Source organism: Phyllobates terribilis, unplaced genomic scaffold (genome assembly GCF_046119375.1).
Source record: "Phyllobates terribilis strain yellow unplaced genomic scaffold, ASM4611937v1 Scaffold_5__5_contigs__length_657084704, whole genome shotgun sequence".
In the NCBI taxonomy this organism is placed as follows: domain Eukaryota; kingdom Metazoa; phylum Chordata; class Amphibia; order Anura; family Dendrobatidae; genus Phyllobates; species Phyllobates terribilis.
Genome location: NW_027362765.1, coordinates 249437884 through 249456200, shown reverse-complemented (window position 1 = coordinate 249456200; position 18317 = coordinate 249437884).

Genomic DNA, 18317 nt, shown 5'->3' with positions numbered 1-18317 from the left:
AAAAATGGTATCTCTGAAAATGTCATCTTGTCTAGCAAAAAAACAAACCACCATACAGATTTGTCAGCGGAGAAATAAAAAAGTTATAGCTCTCAGAATATAGCGATGAAAAAACAATTATTTATTTCTATAAAATTGTGTTTATTATGTAAAAGCGGCAAAAAAAAAAAAATTATATAAATGTGGTATCACTGTAATCGTACCGAAGAATAAAGCTGCCTTATCAATTTTACCACACGGTGAACAGCAGAAAATAAATAAAAACAATTCCTGAATTGTTGTTTTTTGTTCATTCTGCCTCCCAAAAATCAGAATAGAAAGCGATCAAAAAATGTGAGACTGAAAATGATGCCACTAAAAAAACGTCAACTCGTTCCGCAAGAGCCAAGCCCTCACATGACTCTATCGGCAAAAATTACAGCTCTCAAAATATGGCAATGCAAAAACTTTTTTTTTTTTTTAACAAAAAAAAGCATTTTTAGTGTGTAATAGCAGCCAAATCTAAAGAAAACAACTATATAAATGTGGTATTGCCATAATCACACTGATCCGAAGAATAAAGCAGTCTTATTTATAACGCACTGTGAAGGGCGTAAAAAATAAATAAAACCAATTCTTGACCTGTTGTTGATTTAGTCTGCCTCCCAAATATCGCAGTAAGGCTCGGCTTACATTTATTCTGCGCTGAGCGCTTACACCGGGGTTTCCATGTATTTCTCTGAAATACGTGATTCAGACTTAACCCCCGGCAGAAGATTCCCTATAATGAGGCAGATGGAGGCACTGTGGATGCCCTCTAGCCTATGATCCAGCGGTGTCGTTTTTTTTTAGGCGTGCACAAAAGCGCAGTCAGCCACAGTTTTGTGCACCTCTGAAAAGGACACCGTTGAACAGAGTTCAGACAGAGTCCAGAGTAACTCTGCTGCCTCATTATAGTGAATGGTTCCCTCGGGGTTTCATCTGAATCACGTCCATCGGAGAGTTAGATGGAAACCCCCAATGTAAGTGCTCAGCGTAGAGCACAGGATAAAAGAGATCCAAAATGTTATGTAAAATTTTCCCAATTAAAACTTCAACTCAATCCACAAAAATACAAGTCCCCACTCAGGTCTGTCAATGGAAATATAGGGGCTTTCACGTTACTGGTAGCACAAAGGCTCTGGAAAAGCATTATGGCTCCCCTCCATAAAGAAATCCAGCGAAATCTGCACTCCCAAATCCAAATGTCCCCCTCCCTTCTGAGCCTCATAGTGTGCCTAAATCACATTTAGCAGTTCTGTAACGATGAGAGTCCACTTAATTTACGGGATGCGTGTCTCCAGAAGCATGAGCTGGGCACAATGTATGGGCACTACAATGTACTGGGCATTACAGTATATGAGCACTTCAGTGGCAGATTTGCAATTTTCACTCAGCAATATCCACTGCTGCTTGTTTCTGGAAAGCACTCATGGAGTCAAAATCGTCACTACACCTTAAGGCTGTGTGCCCACGATGCGTTTTTAAGCGTTTCCGCAGTGGCAATTCCGCTGCAGTAACTCTTAAAAAACGCTTGGTAGAAGGTCTGCCATGTTCCCCAATGATAATTCGCATGTGCTGTGCACATGCTGCGGAAATTTCCGCTGCGGATTATCATTGCGGAAAAAAACGCAGCACTACCAATTATTTTGCGGAAGCGCTGCGTTTTCGCCGCCATTGACTTTAATTGGTACGCATGGAATCCTCATCACTGCATCTGTACATGCGGATTCCATGCGTTTCAATGTGTGGATGGTACCCGGGTCTGGAGAAGAGGAGACTCTCTTCCGGACTCGGGTACCATAGTACCTGTAAAAAAAAAAGGAATAAAATAAAAAATAAACAATATACTTACCTGCTGAATGCCCCTGGTGTCTTTGTCTTGGCTTGCCAGCAGCTCGCGGTGGACTCAAGAACCTGCCATGACGTCATTTAGTCATGTGACGGGTCACGCGACCGCTGACTTTGGCAGGTCCTTTAGTCTACCGCGAGCTGCCGGTAAGCCGAGACACATCGGATAAAGACACCGGGGGCCATCAGAAGGTAAGTATATTTATTTTTTATTTTTTACCATTCTTTTGGTCACACAATATAAATCCATGCTGGTTGCATGGATTTATATGGTGTGACCAAGTTGCCAAGCACTTTCCAAGTAATGCTAAAATCGCTTGGAAAGCGCTTGACAACCCACATGCGGAAATGCATGTGAAGAACGCTTCACATCTGCATGTCCCTGGCAGGAAAAACGCATGTACAATCCACATGTACAATCCGCATGCGTTTTTTCTGACGGGAGATGCAGAAACGCTCAGGAAAACATCCGGAGCATTTCCGCAATGTGGGCACATAGCCTTAGATAAATTCCTGGAGGGGTGTAATTTCCAAAATGGCATCACTTGTGAGGTTGGTTTCTGCTGTTTTGGCACTCAGGAGCTGTGTATGTGGAGTTCGCAAACTATTCTACAAAATATGCTCTCCAAGAGTCAAATAGTGGTCTTTCCTTCCCGAGTTTTGCAGTGTGGCTAAGCAGTAATTTACAGCCACATTTGGGGTATTGTCACGTTCAGCAGAAATTGTGTGACAAATTTTGGTGCCATTTTTACCCATTTCACGGTGTGAAAATGTAAAATCTGGGGCTAAAACCAATTTTTTTTTTGTAAAAATTAAATTTTTTTCACCGCCTAATGGTATAAAATTCTGTGACACACCTGTGGTATCAATATGATCACTGCACCCCTAGATGAATTCATTGAGCGGCAGGCAGGAGCATGAGAATTTCGGTGCCTGCCACTGGCCACAAATGAACTATGAAGTCTCGTACTGAGAACATTCTCAAAATGAGACTCCAAAGGATTCGTGGGACATTTCACTATTGGATTACCATCAGATTATTATCTGACCCAACAGGTTACCTTTAATTCCTCGTCACTTCCCTCTTGCTTTAGTTTTTTAAACTGTTTCTTTTTGTCATTTATTGCACAACTTACAGCTCTATTTAGCCATAGTCTATTTCTCACTTGTTTATCCCCATAAGATATATATTGTACGCAGGTCCTATTCAGGATGGTTATAAAAGTGTCCCATTTGCTTTGTGTACTTTTATTTTTAAGGGCATTTCCCAGTTTATGGTACGAAGATCATCTCTCGGCTGTTGGAAACTCTGTGCTACAGCCAAATTGGTTCAGAGACAAAAATAGTTGAATTTATCTAATTTTGTGATGCTAAAAACAAATATGATGCTTACATTTAATGTTTTGCTCTAATTTTCATGATCCAGAGGAGGTTGTAATTGTTTATGAAACCTTTTATGCAAACTTATAGAAAAATTGCTTCTTTATTATTTCATCATCATTCTTCCATTGTTAGTAGCTAGTGTATTATATCATCTAATTTTAATACTGAAGGCTCAATAGCCTATCATCTTAGGGTGACCAATCAAAACATGCCAACTCAACTCCAATGACTTAATCCTAATCACAGTTGCATCACCTACTTTTATAAATGCTCTCTGTGTAAGGTATACATGTTTAGGATTTCTTAGCATATTGACATTTTTCTATGTGTTTTCAGATATGGCTCGTTCTTGCATTAACAAAGCAGATAGTTTTTGCTACATATTCATGGAAAGTGAAACTTTCAGGACAAGAGTTGGGCTCCACACATATGCTGCAGTAGATGTTCATCACATCTTACTCATTGGTTGCATGGAAAAAGGCAATCTATGCCTTTTGCAGTCGTCCCCCCAATCACACTGCCATTGCTATTTCTGCATTGTGCTCCCCATTAGGAATGGAGTTTCAGGGAAGAAGAAGTGGACTTTACAGTATACAAACATTCCATCTGCTATATGCCCAGTACCACATACAGAAGAACTGCCAGTTCCAAAAGCACCAGAAACATTTTCATTCGGAAGTGAGGAAGAAGAGGGTGCTTGGTGTCATGAAGCATCTTCCTCTCATGACCCACTCTTTCTTTCAGAAACCTCAACTGAACCACAACTCATAACACAAAATTAACTGAACGATTTTGGTAGGGATTTAGATCTGCCCAAGAATAAGGCTGAGCTCTTAGGTTCCAGGCTACAGCAGTGGAATCTCTTAGCGGATGATGTTCGGATTTCTTTGTTCCGCAACTGTGATAAAGATTTTGTCCAATACTTCTTCATGGAAGGCGATCTTGTGGCATGCAACAACATCCACAGTTTAATGAAAGCTCTGAAGAGAAGTGATAATCCAGAGGAATGAAGGTTCTTCATCGATTCATCCAAAACAAGCTTAAAAGCCATCTTGCTGCATAATGGCTGTAACATCCCTGGCGGCGTGCTTGCATAGTGCACCACCTCCCACTATGCAAGACCGCAATCTTACCTGTCTGTCCAGTCTGCTATTCCTGCTCCAGTTCATGCTGTGTGCATGTCCCTTGACTGACTGCTTAGGGCGGCGGCCCGGGTAGTTCCTGATTCTTATAGCTGCTGTGGGCGCACCCCTAATGCGTCTCCAGCCTATTGCTGTGAGTAACTGGATATTTAAACCACCTCCACCCAGTAGGAGGTGCCTGAGCAACGCCTTCACTCAGTTTGTCTTTGCAACTGTATTGCCAGGTCCTGTCCTGTTATCTCTGACTTCTAGTCTGTTTCCGCCTCTCTGGGGGCTGCATTCCCAGACCTGTTACCTGTGACTTCTAGCCTGTTTCTGTTAGAACCTTGCTCTTAGGTTTTTTCCTTTGCTGGTCACATGACCTTGTTGGCCTATTTAATCCTGCTCCGCCCTTCTGGCTTTGCTGGACTTCATTGTATATCTACTTTCTAGCTAGCCTGTGCTCTGTATCTAACTCTGTTAGTTTGCTTGGTCTACGGACCTCTATGTTCTATATATTTTGTTTGTTCGTCTGTCTGCTACTATTTCTGTTAGGAGGTGTCCCATTTTCCTCCCAGTCCTTAGTACTTGTAGGGATTCCTTCCCCACATCTATAGGTCTCCGTACAGACTAGCTTAGGACTTTAGCAGGTCTGATCGCAGGATCAGGTTCCCTGTTACATCGTAGGGATTAAGCTGAGTTCTATCGTAGGGACAGATCTCCTCTCTTTCCTTAGCTCTGGTAGCAGAACATAACAGTAAGTCCAGCCTGCAAATTCTCTAAGGAAAGATTTTTCTGTTCCATCATGGTGTCGGTTCTGGATTTGGCTAAACGCCTGCAGGGACTCTCTCTGGAGGTGGCCGAGCTCCGTCAGCACGTGAGTAACTGTCCTGGAGCACATTTCTTGGAGCCTAAGGTATGTTTGCCGGATTTATTTTTTGGTGAACACAGAGAATTTTTTTCATTTAAAAATGCTTGCTTATTGTATTTTCGTTTGAGACCCAAGTCCTCTGGGGATGAATCCCAGCGCATAGGGTTCATAATGTCACTTTTGCGCAAAGAGCCTCAGGAGTGGGCCTTTTCTTTGCAACCTAGTGATACATGCTTCAGATCAGTGGATAGTTTTTTTTTCTGCTTTGGGACTATTATATGATGATCCTGACCGTGTCTCATCAGCTGAGACTGAGTTAAGACGTTTGAAACAGGAATCAGGTAATGTGGAAAAATATTGTACTCATTTCCGTCGTTGGTCTACTCAAACAGGGTGGAACGATTCTGCTCTGAAAAGTCTATTTCTTGCTGGGCTCAATGAAAGGGTTAAAGACCTGCTAATTGCTTATCCTACACCTGAAGATTTGCAACAGGCTATGCAATTAGCTATACGGGTGGATAGGAGACTGCGTGCAAGGGTTAATGAGAGCAAATCCTCTGCTATGTCAGTTTCTGGTTATGAGAATGTGTGTACTAACAGTGGTGAACCGATGGAGATTGGATCGGTGGCACCTCGCTCTCAAGAAAAAGACCGTAGATTTTCTGAAGGCTTGTGTTTCTATTGCGGAAAATCTGGTCATTTGATTAAAGGCTGTGAGCTTCGTATGAAGAAAGAAAAAAAAATGGTCAGTCATGCCCGTATTGCCTGTTTAAATTCCAAGGGTGTATTTTTAGCTGCTTCCACGATTGCTCAGGAAAAATTAATGGAATTTCGGGTGTTTGTTGATTGCGGGTCTACTCTGAATGTAATTGATGGGGGATTCTTGGAAAGACTCCATTTAAAACCCGAACCTTTATCATCCCCCATTGCTGTGGTTTCTGTGGATGGTTCCCCTTTGAAGAATATTACTCTCAAGGTCTGTGAATTTCCTCTCACTATTAATGGTGTTCACCATGAGAAATTGGATTTGGTAGTTTTGAATAACTTGCCTTCTCCAGTAATATTGGGATTGCCCTGGTTAAAATTTCACAATCCTGTACTGGATTGGTCTACCAGTGAAATTAAATCCTGGAGCCATAAATGTTATGACAAGTGTTGTAACGGGCGTATTGCAGCTTTGGATAGGGGAGAATTGCCTGTTCCTATTCAGGATTTTTGGAGAGTTTTTTCTGAGAAGGAATCGCAGGTTTTGCCTCCCCATAGAGACTATGATTGTTCTATTGAATTTGTCCCTGGAGCGACTCTTCCTAAAAGTCGTTTATTTAACCTTACTATTCCTGAGAGGAAGGCTTTGGAGGAATACATACAGACAAGTTTGGCCGCCGGTCACATTAGGCCCTCTAAGTCTCCTGTGGCGGTTGGATTTTTTTTTGTAAAAAAAAAAGGACGGCGGTTTACGTCCTTGTCTGGATTTTCGTGAGATTAACAAAATTACTGTACGCAATCCTTACCCACTGCCATTGATTCCTGATCTGTTTAACCAGTTAATGGGGGCCAAGTGGTTCTCTAAAATTGACCTTAAGGGGGCATACAATCTGTTGCGCATGAAGGAGGGTGACGAATGGAAGACTGCTTTTAACACTCCTGTGGGTCATTTTGAGAACCTGGTTATGCCTTTTGGTCTTACCAATGCTCCAGCATTTTTTCAGAATCTTATTAATGACATCCTTAGACCTTTGATCGGCAAAAATGTGGTTGTGTATTTGGATGACATTTTGATTTATTCGCCGGATCTGGAGTCTCATTGGCGGAGCGTACGTGAGGTATTACAGTTATTAATGGACAATTCGCTTTTTGCTAAGCTGGAGAAATGTGAGTTCGCTGTACAGAGAATTAGTTTTTTGGGCTACATTATCTCCAGCGAAGGTTTTGAGATGGACCCGGTTAAAGTTCAAGCTGTACAGGAATGGCCTAGGCCTATTGGTTTGAAATCGATACAGAGGTTTTTAGGTTTTGCCAATTATTACAGAAAATTCATAAAAAAAATTTCTAGTATTGTCAAACCTCTGACCGATCTCACCAGGAAAGGTGCTGATGCGGTTCAGTGGTCTTCTGAGGCCATTGAAGCTTTTGTGTATCTCAAGGAGAGGTTCACCTCTGCTCCCATCCTTATGCAGCCTGATGTGACTAAGCCGTTTTTGGTTGAGGTTGATGCTTCCTCTGTGGGGGTTGGCGCAGTATTGTCTCAGGATAACGGGGATGGATTACATCCCTGTGCCTTTTTTTCAAAAAAATTTTCGGAGACTGAACTGAATTACGATATTGGTAATCGGGAATTATTGGCTATTAAACTCGCATTTGAACACTGGCGCCACTTCTTGGAAGGTGCGGAATTTCCCGTTCAGGTTCTTACGGATCATAGAAATGTGATATATCTTGATGCTGCCAAGAGCCTGAATGCCCGTCAGGCTAGGTGGGCACTGTTTTTCTCGCGGTTTAATTTCTCCGTTACTTACATCCCTGGTACTAAGAATGTTAAGGCGGATGCCTTGTCTCGCAGTTTTTCTCCCATAGTCGGTGCTGAGAAAGAGGAGAACATTTTACAAGAAGGTGTTGTGATAGCTGCTTTGGACTCCGTTTTGGAAGATGAGATTCTTAAAGCACAGGAGAATGCCCCATCTAACACTCCCCATGGGAGGTTGTTTGTGCCTGGGACCTTTAGGAGAGATTTATTTGTTGAGTGTCACGAATCTCGGTTGGCAGGTCATCCCGGAATCTCTGAGACCAAGAGACTGGTGGGTCGCAGTTTTTGGTGGCCTGGATGGCAGAAGGAAGTCATTAAGTGGGTGCGTCAATGTACTATATGTGCTAGATCTAAGTCCTCACATACTCCTGCTGCGGGGTTGCTTTGTCCTTTGGAGGTTCCCAGTGCTCCTTGGACACATTTGGCTATGGACTTTATAACTGACCTTCCCCCCTCTGAGGGTTTTACTGTCATCTGGGTGGTCGTGGACCGTTTTAGCAAGATGTGTCACTTGGTTCCCTTCGTCAAACTGCCCTGCGCTAAAACTCTCGCTAAGGCCTTTGTCAAGGAAATTGTCAGACTTCATGGCGTTCCTACTGACATTGTTTCTGATAGGGGACCTCAGTTCGTGGCTCGTTTTTGGCGTGCCTTTTGTGACAGGTTGGGAGTTCATTTGTCGTTCTCGTCCGGATATCATCCTGAATCTAATGGCCCGACAGAAAGGAAAAAACAGGATGTTGAGCAGTTCTTGCGTTGTTTTGTGGCAGACAATCAAGAGGGGTGGTCTGAGTTTCTGCCACTTGCTGAATTTGCTCTGAACAATCATACATCTTCTTCTGCTGGTTGTTCGCCTTTTTTTTGTTGTTCTGGGAGACATCCGTCGTTTGGGTCGTTCTCCAAGTTGGGATCTGCCGTGCCTGAGGAGGAGAATTTTTCCGGTGATTTGGAGAGAGTTTGGACGGATGTGCGTGGTAATCTTCAGGAGGCCAACAGAAAATCTAAAGACTACTTTGATAGGAAACGACAGGAGGTTTTGTTCGCTGTTGGTGACATGGTTTGGTTGTCCTCTAGGAATCTGCGGTTGAGGATTCCTTCTAAGAAATTGGGTCCCAAGTTTGTAGGGCCCTTTAAGGTGCTTCAGGTTGTCAACCAATCTGCTGTTAGGTTGGAGGTTCCTACCTCCTGGAGAATTAATCCGGTATTTCATGTCTCTCTGTTGAAAAAAGCTGTTGTATCGGATTGTGACGCCTCTGCCTCTGTTCCCCCGGTGGTGGAGGACGGGGAATATGAAATTTCTCGCATCCTTAACTCTAGACGGTATAGAGGTAGTTTGCAGTATCTTGTGGCCTGGAAGGGTTTCGGACCCGAGGATAACTCTTGGGTGAGGTCGGATGATGTTTCCGCGTCCAGACTTATCAGAGCGTTTCACAGGAGATTTCCTGATAAGCCTGGTGCTAGGGAATCCGGAGGATCCTCTTAGAAGGGGGGGTACTGTTAGAACCTTGCTCTTAGGTTTTTTCCTTTGCTGGTCACATGACCTTGTTGGCCTATTTAATCCTGCTCCGCCCTTCTGGCTTTGCTGGACTTCATTGTATATCTACTTTCTAGCTAGCCTGTGCTCTGTATCTAACTCTGTTAGTTTGCTTGGTCTACGGACCTCTATGTTCTATATATTTTGTTTGTTCGTCTGTCTGCTACTATTTCTGTTAGGAGGTGTCCCATTTTCCTCCCAGTCCTTAGTACTTGTAGGGATTCCTTCCCCACATCTATAGGTCTCCGTACAGACTAGCTTAGGACTTTAGCAGGTCTGATCGCAGGATCAGGTTCCCTGTTACATCGTAGGGATTAAGCTGAGTTCTATCGTAGGGACAGATCTCCTCTCTTTCCTTAGCTCTGGTAGCAGAACATAACAGTTTCCACCTCTCTGGGGGCAGTATACCCAGACTTGCTCCTGTATCTCGTTGCAGTGTCAGTTCCTGTCTGAACACTCTCCTAGCCTGTTTGTCTGCCATTCTGGGGGCCGTATACCCAGACTCGCTCCTGTATCTTGTTGCAGTGTCAGTTCTTGTCTGAACACTCTCCTAGCCTGTTTGTCTCTGTGTCCGTACCTTCCCTTTTTCTGCAGTCTCTGAACCTGCACCTAACGCCTACTCGTTGTCTCTGTACTTCTGTTGTGAGTTTAGAGTCCACTCGCTACTTCATTGCAAGTACCTTGTGTGTATCTGGTTCTGCTTGTCCCTTCCAGTCTGTTTAGTGTGAACAGAGCCCTGTCCTCTCTGCTCTGCCTTGTTCACCACTCCGGCAGTTTTGCTCTGCTCTGCCTTGCTCACCGCTCCGGTATTTCCTTCCTGCTCTGCCTTGCTCACCGCTCCGGCGGTTCCTCTCTGCTCTGCCTTGTTCACTGCTCTGGCGGTTTCGCTCTGCTCTGCCTTGCTCACCGCTCCGGCGGTTCCTTCCTGCTCTGCCTTGTTCACCGCTCCGGCGGTTCCTTCTTGCTCTGCCTTGCTCACCGCTCCGGCGGTTCCTCTCTGCTCTGCCTTGCTCACCGCTCCAGCGGTTCCTCTCTGCTCTGCCTTGCTCACCGCTCCGGCGGTTCCTCTCTGCTCTGCCTTGCTCACCGCTCCGGCGGTTCCTCTCTGCTCTGCCTTGCTCACCGCTCCGGCGGTTCCTCTCTGCTCTGCCTTGTTCACCGCTCCGGCGGTTCCGCTCTGCTCTGCCTTACCCACCGCTCCGGCGGTTTCGCCTTGCTCTGCCTTGCTCACCGCTCCGGCGGTATCTCTCTGCTCTGCCTTGCCCACCGCTCCAGCGGTTCCTGTCTGCTCTGCTTGTCTACTGCATCTGCGGTTCTGTTCCTGAATCCCAGTCTGTACTGGACCTTATCCAGCCTGCGCTCCAACCTGCTAGTACCCCCCTGTCTGCATACCAGCCGTGCTAGCCAGTATCCTCCTGTCTGCACTCCAGCCGTGCCTGCCAATACCCACCTGTCTGTGTGCCAGCCTAACCTGCTTGTTCCTGCATTCCCCGTTGTGGGTCCTGAGCTGTAACCTGGGTCTGACCTGGAGTAGCACCTGGTCCCTCTGCTCCGTTCCTCCTTGGTTCACGGAGTCGTTAGCCGCCGTGCGACCTTGGTCGGATCGGGTAGATACTTAGTTACGCCCCTCCAGACACTCCTCGGTTCATGGTACAGTGGGATCACTAATCACGCTCACGCTAGTCAGTCCGGGCGCGAGCGTAATAGTTTGCTCAGGCCATGGTTCCCGTTGAGCCACGCGGCCTTTCGCTCTCAGAGACATTTTGAATCCTTTTCTGGCGAATACGTGCAACAAGAAAACATTTTTTCTCAAGCTATGGCCCAGGCGATTTATGCACCAGCCCAAATGGATCTATCAGCACTCGTTCCTGCGGATCCACCACGGTATTATGGGGATCCAAAACGAAGCCGTGCATTTGTGGAGCAATGCATGCTGCATTTCAAGTTCTATGCTCACTATTTTCCTACTGATCAGGTTAAAGTAGCATTCATGATGTCCTACCTAGCGGGTGATGCCCTGAAATGGATCACCCCCCTATGGGAAGCATGGGATCCTATCATCTTTGACCTGCAGGCCTTCCTGGTGGCCTTTCTAATGGTCTTCGATGACCCTAATCCTGAAGCCTCTGCTAAAGCTTCCCTTCCCAATATCCTGGAGCAGCCCCGATGGGTAATGTGTGTAGGTAGCCTACCAGTCCTCCAGCCCGAAGAGACTGCTGCCCACCCAGAATCCACACAGAATGACTATGCTCCACAGAATACTTCTCTTCCCAACCTCAAAAGGCAGTCCAGACGTGCAAGGCATAGAGGTAAACCGTCACGCCAGGTTCTGTCCTCCCAAAGACCTCCTGTTCCCCAGCCTGTTGAGGCAGCTTTCTACACAGAATCCATGAAGGATGACTATGTTCGTCAGGCAAAGCAGAAGCCAGAACTCAGTCACAAAATCGGATTGCGGTCCCGCTGCGGTGGTTTGGGACCCCCTGACTTTCTTTGTCCAGCGAAGGTTGGAGAATCCCAAGACATTAGGCCTGTAGGAGAGGCTGCCCTTGGCGTTAGTGTGTCCTCTCCACAGATGACCATGACTGTCTCCGTGGCAAGTGAAGGCCTCGGATTAACCGGAAGTTTCGGGCTTAAAGCCTTGAAGAGTCGGTGTCTGATTCCTGTCCGACAACTCCAGAAGCCGGTTTGGGCATTGTCAGCAGAAGGACGAGCCCTACTCAGAAACAGTCAAAATATGTCTGTACAAATTAAGCTCCAGATTGGAGCATTACATATGAAGAAGTTCACATTCCAGGTGCTGACTGGCTTACCCACAGGTCGTCCAGAGCCAAGAGATCTAGTGCCCGCTCAGGTCTGGAGATCCTGCATGGTGTATCCTGGGGGACTGCTAAGGTACAAGGGGTGTCCAGTCCCCACATCTTCAGGACAGTCAGCAGTTTCTTCTTCACCAGATCTGCTAGTCGCTGACTTGCTGTGCGCTGGGGTCTCCGAAGGAAGAGAAGCGGAGGCGTTGTCCCCACACAGTCTCGACGATTGTACCAATGATCTGGCTTCAGGTGCCGTCCCGCCTTACAGACAAGTCATCTCTGAAACCAGTCTGAAGATGGTCCTAAAGCAAGGACCCTCCGTCTCTAATAAATCTGGTCCTACGTCCATCAAGGCGGTGATTACCCCCGAGTCTCTGCACCCCTCCAACGAGGCGGAGGACCTCCAGTTGTCTCCTGAATTCCCCAGGGTGCTACCTGATAAACGGAGAGAGACTTTCCTATACCCAGTACCTGGTACGCTGCCCACTGCATCCTGTAAGCGTGGCAAAATGTACTCCGAAGCAGTAATTACCCCCGAGTCTCTGCATCCCTCCAACCAGGCGGAGGACCTCCAGTTGTCTCTTGAATTTCCCGGGGTACTACCTGATAACAAATGGAGAGAGACTGTTCTGTGTGCTGTTCCTGGTACTTCACCCACTTCATCTGTTGCTGAGGATGGCTCAATGGGAGGAAGCATCCTAGTCACCAAGATGATGAGACCAGTTTCGTTTCCTCTAAAGGACACAAGAGGTAATCCTCTTGAAGAGAAGGATTGGCCTCCAAATTCTCTACAGATGACCCTTGCAGGCTTGAAGAAGAGGGGGCGTAAAGGGGGGGGGGGTACTGTAACATCCCTGGCGGCATGCTTGCATAGTGCACCACCTCCCACTATGCAAGACCGCAATCTTACCTGTCTGTCCAGTCTGCTATTCCTGCTCCAGTTCATGCTGTGTGCATGTCCCTTGACTGACTGTTTAGGGCGGCGGCCCGGTTACTTCCTGATTCTTATAGCTGCTGTGGGCGCACCCCTAATGCGTCTCCAGCCTATTGCTGTGAGTCACTGGATATTTAAACCCCCTCCACCCAGTAGGAGGTGCCTGAGCAACGCCTTCACTCAGTTTGTCTTTGCAACTGTATTGCCAGGTCCTGTCCTGTTATCTCTGACTTCTACACTGTGTGCAGAATTATTAGGCAAGTTGTATTTTAGAGGATTATTTTTTATTATTGATCAACAACTATGTTCTCAATCAACCCAAAAGACTCATAAATATCCAAGCTTAATATTTTTGGAAGTTGGAGTGGTTTTTTTTTTAGATTTGGCTATCTTAGGAGGATATTTGTTTGTGCAGGTAACTATTACTGTGCCGAATTATTAGGCAACTTAATAAAAACCAAATATAATCCCATCTCACTTGCTTATTTTCACCAGGTAAACCAATATCGGTGCACAAATTTTAGAAATAAACATTTCTGACATGTTAAAAAAAAAAATAAAAAATTAGTGATCACTATAGCCACCTTTCTTTATGATGACACTCAACAGCCTTCCATCCATAGATTCTCTCAGTTGCTTGATCTGTTTTCGATCAACATTGCGTGCAGCAGCCACCACAGCCTCCCAGACACTGTTCCGAGAGGTGTACTGTTTTCCTTTCCTGTAGAACTCACATTTTATGATGGACCACAGGTTCTCTATGGGGTTCAGATCAGGTGAACAAGGGGGCCATGTCATTATTTTTTCTTCTTTTAGACCTTTACTGGCCAGCCACGCTGTGGAGTAGTTGGATGCATGTGATGGAGCATTGTCCTGCATGAAAATCATGTTTTTCTTGAACGATACCGACTTCTTCCTGTACCACTGCTTGAAGAAGTTGTCTTCCAGAAACTGGCAGTAGGTCTGGGAGTTAAGCTTCACTCCATCCTCAACCCGAAAAGGTCCCACAAGTTCATCTTTGATGATACCAGCCCATACCAGAACCCCACCTCCACCTTGCTGGCGTCTGAGTCGGAGTGGAGCTCTCTGCCCTTAACAGATCCAGCCTCTGGGCCATCCATCTGGCCCATCAAGAGTCACTCTCATTTTATCAGTCTATAAAATGTTATGCACACGCCCGGACTGACTGGCGTGTGCGGGAGAAGTGGTTCCACTGGACCATGAACCGGAGAGTGCCTGGAGGGGCGTGACTAAGTATCTGGCCGATCCGACCAAGGTGGCACGACGGCATACGACGCCAGTGCACCAGGGAGAAACCGGGCAGAGGGACCAGGTGCTACTCCAGGTCAAACTCCGGACACGGGGGTTGACCCACACAGAGATTACTGGAACAGGCAGGTTAGGCTGGCTCAGACTGGTGGATATAAGCGAACACGGCAGGTATGCAGACGGGTGGATACAGGCGAGTATGCAGGCAGGGAGGTACTGGCAGAAAGGACGGGCTGGAGCTCAGAGAGGACAAGGCCCAGTACAGACTGGGACACAGAAACAGAACCGCAGATGCGGTAGCCAAACACAGCAGAGAGGGAACGCCCGAAGCGGTGGGCAAGAGCAGAGCAGGACGGGACTGCCGGAGCAGCGAGCACAAGCAGAGCAGGACAGGACTGCCGGAGCAGCGAGCAGATGCAGAGCCGGACGGGGCTGCCGGAGCAGCGAGCAGAAGCAGAGCAGAAACCGCAGGAGCGGCAAGCAAGGCAAGAGCAGAGTGGAAACCGCAAGAGCGGTAAACAAGGCAGGAGCAGAGCGGAAACCGCAGAGCGGCTAAGAAGGCCGCAGCAGAGCGGAAACCGCAGAGCGGCAAACAAGGCAGGAGCAGAGCGGAAACCGCAGGAGCGGCAAGCAAGGCAAGAGCAGAGCAGAAACCGCAAGAGCGGCAAGCTAAGCAGGAGCAGAGAGGAAACCGCAGAGCGGTAAACAAGGCAGGAGCAGAGCGGAAACCGCAGAGCGGCAAACAAGGCAGGAGCAGAGCGGGAACCGCAGAGCGGCAAACAAGGCAGGAGCAGAGCGGGAACCGCAGAGCGGCAAACGAGACAAGGCAAGGAGATAGGACTCTGTTCACAAAGAACAGACAGAGAAGGAAAGGCAGAACCAGAAGCACACAAAGTACTTGCAAAGAAGTAGCGAGCGTACACTAAATTCACAACAGAGGTACAGAGACGACGAGAAGGAATTTAGGAGCAAGTTCAGACTCTGCAGAAAGGCGCAGAAAACAGACATAGAGGGAAAAGGGAGAAAAGGCTAAAGTAGAAACGAGGCACAGACAACTGGGAACAGAGGAACGGGAACAAATACAGCAAGGCTGGGACACAAACAGGACTCTGTTCAGACGGGAACAGATACCGCAAGGCACAGACAACTGGAAACAGAGGAACGGGAACAAATACAGCAAGGCTGGGACACAAACAGGACTCTGTTCAGACGGGAACAGATACCGCAAGGCACAGACAGGCAGATCTAGGAATACAGCCCCTAGAAGGCGAAAGAACAGGCTAGAAGCGTGTTCACAAGAACAGACCACAGTTCAGAAACAGAACTGGAGAACAGGCAGGAAAACAGGATAGGACCTGGCACGTCAGAGACAAAAAGCCAACTGACAGGACACAATGCTCAGGCCCCATCTTGAGGAAGAAGGTGGTATAAATACCCAAAGATGGACAGCAATAGGCTGAAGGTGCAACAGGGGCGTGTCCGCAGCAGGTACAAGAAACAGGAAGTTCAGCGGGCGTCGCCCTATGCAGCCAAAACAGACAAACAGACAGCAAGGAGGGAAGCCAGAGAGACATTCTGGACTGGAGATCAAGTGCGCGCTCTTGCACAGTGGGAGATGGACCACCATGCAAGGACGCCGCCAGGTATGTTACAGTACCCCCCCCCTTACGCCCCCTCTTCTTCAGGCCTGCCAGAATCTTCCGCAGGGAATTCGAGGACCAGTCGTTCACTTCAAGGAGATCACTTCCACTGTCCACAGGAAAAATTGATCTCATCTGGTTAGCTAGGATGCTACCTCCTATCCAGCCATCCTTAGCAACAGACGAAACGGGTGGAGTACCAGGAACAGCACACAAGGGAGTCTCTCTCCACATATTTTCAGGTGGCACCCCAGAGGGTACAGGAGACAACTGGAAGTCCTTCACCGGGTTGGAGGGGGACAGAGACTTGGGGGTAATCTCTGCTTCGAGGTACATCTTGTCAAGCTCACAGGAAGAAATAGACGAGTTATCAGGTACATAATGAGGAAAAGTCACTGTCTCTGTTATCTGGTGGTACCCCGGAGAATTCAGGAAACAACTGGAGGTCCTCCGCCGGGTCAGAAGAGTGCAGAGGCTCAGAGAAAACATCTGCTTCAGAGTACACTAGGTCGGACTCACTGGAGGAAGCAGGCGAGGTATCGGGTACCGAATATAGGAAAGTCTTAGTCCATTCACCACCAGGTGGCACCCCGAAGGGTTCTGGAGACAACTGGAGGTCCTCCGCCTGGTCAGAGGGGTGTAGAGACTCATGGGTAACCTCTGCTTCAGAGTACACAAGGTCGGACTCACTGGACGAAGCAAGCGAGGTATCAGATCCAGGATATAGGAAAGTCTCTGTCCATTCACCACCAGGTGGCACCCCGAAGGGTTCTGGAGACAACTGGAGGTCCTCCGCCTGGTCGGAGGGGTGTAGAGACTCAGGAGTAACCTCTGCTTCGGAGTACACTAGGTTGGACTCACTGGACGAAGCGAGCGAGGTATCAGGTACAGAGTATAGGAGAGTCTCTGTCCTTTCGCTACCAGGTAGCACCCCGTAGGGTTCTGGAAACATCTGGAGGTCCTCCGCCTGGTCGGAGGGGTGTAGAGACTCGGGGGTAACTACCACTTTGGGGTACCCATTGTCAGGCTCACAGGACGAAGCGGACAAAGTATCGAGTACCGAGTGTAGAGAAGTCTCTCTCCATTTGTCATCGAGTGGTATCCCGGAGGATTCAGGAGGCAACAGGGGGTCCTCCGCCAGGTAGTAGAGGTGCACAGACTCAGAGGTAACCACAGCTTTGGAGCATCCTTGGACATACACACCGGTTAAAGTGGGTGAAGCATCTGATGCCGGGTGCAGGAAGTTCTCCTGTGTGGAGTCTGGATGGGCAGAAGTCTCTTCGGGCAGGAGAACCGGAGCACTACCCACGCACATTACCCGTTGGGGCTTCTCCGGGATACAGGGAGATGAAGCTTCAGTAGGGACTTCAAGGTTGGGGTCAGGAGGTCTCAGGGAGGACAGACCCTGGCGTGACGGCTTGCCTCTACGTCTAGCACGTCTGGACTGCCTCTTGAGGTTGGGAGAAGTATTCCGGAAAGCGTAGTCACCCTGTGAGGATTCTGGGTGGGCAGTAGTCTCATTGGGCTGGAGGACTATTGCGCTACCCACACACATTACCCATCGGGGCTGCTCCGGGATATTGGGAGGTGAAGCTTCAGCAGGAGCCTCCGAGTTAGGATCATCGAAGACCATTAGAAAGGCCACCAGGAAGGCCATTAAGTCCAGGAGGATCGGATCCTGTGTTTCATATAGGGGGTTGATCCATTCCAAGGCATCACCCGCCAGGTAAGACATAATGAATGCCACCTTAACCCGATCGGTGGGAAAACATAGAGGGTAGAACTTGAAGTGTAGCATGCATTGCTCCACAAATGCATGACTTTGTCTTGGATCCCCATAGTAACGTGGCGGATCCGCAGGAACGAGAGCAGATAGATCCATCTGGACGGGTGCGTAATCCGCCTGGAACTCAGCTGAGGAAAAAAAAATAAATTTATTTATTTATTTTTAATGCATGTATTCGCTGGAAAACTTCTCAGAGAGCGAAGGCCGTGGGGCTCAACGGGAACCATGGCCTGAGCATGCTGTTATGCACACGCCCGGACTGACTGGCGTGTGCGGGAGAAGTGGTTCCACTGGACCATGAACCGGAGAGTGCCTGGAGGGGCGTGACTAAGTATCTGGCCGATCCGACCAAGGTGGCACGACGGCATACGACGCCAGTGCACCAGGGAGAAACCGGGCAGAGGGACCAGGTGCTACTCCAGGTCAAACTCCGGACACGGGGGTTGACCCACACAGAGATTACTGGAACAGGCAGGTTAGGCTGGCTCAGACTGGTGGATATAAGCGAACACGGCAGGTATGCAGACGGGTGGATACAGGCTAGTATGCAGGCAGGGAGGTACTGGCAGAAAGGACGGGCTG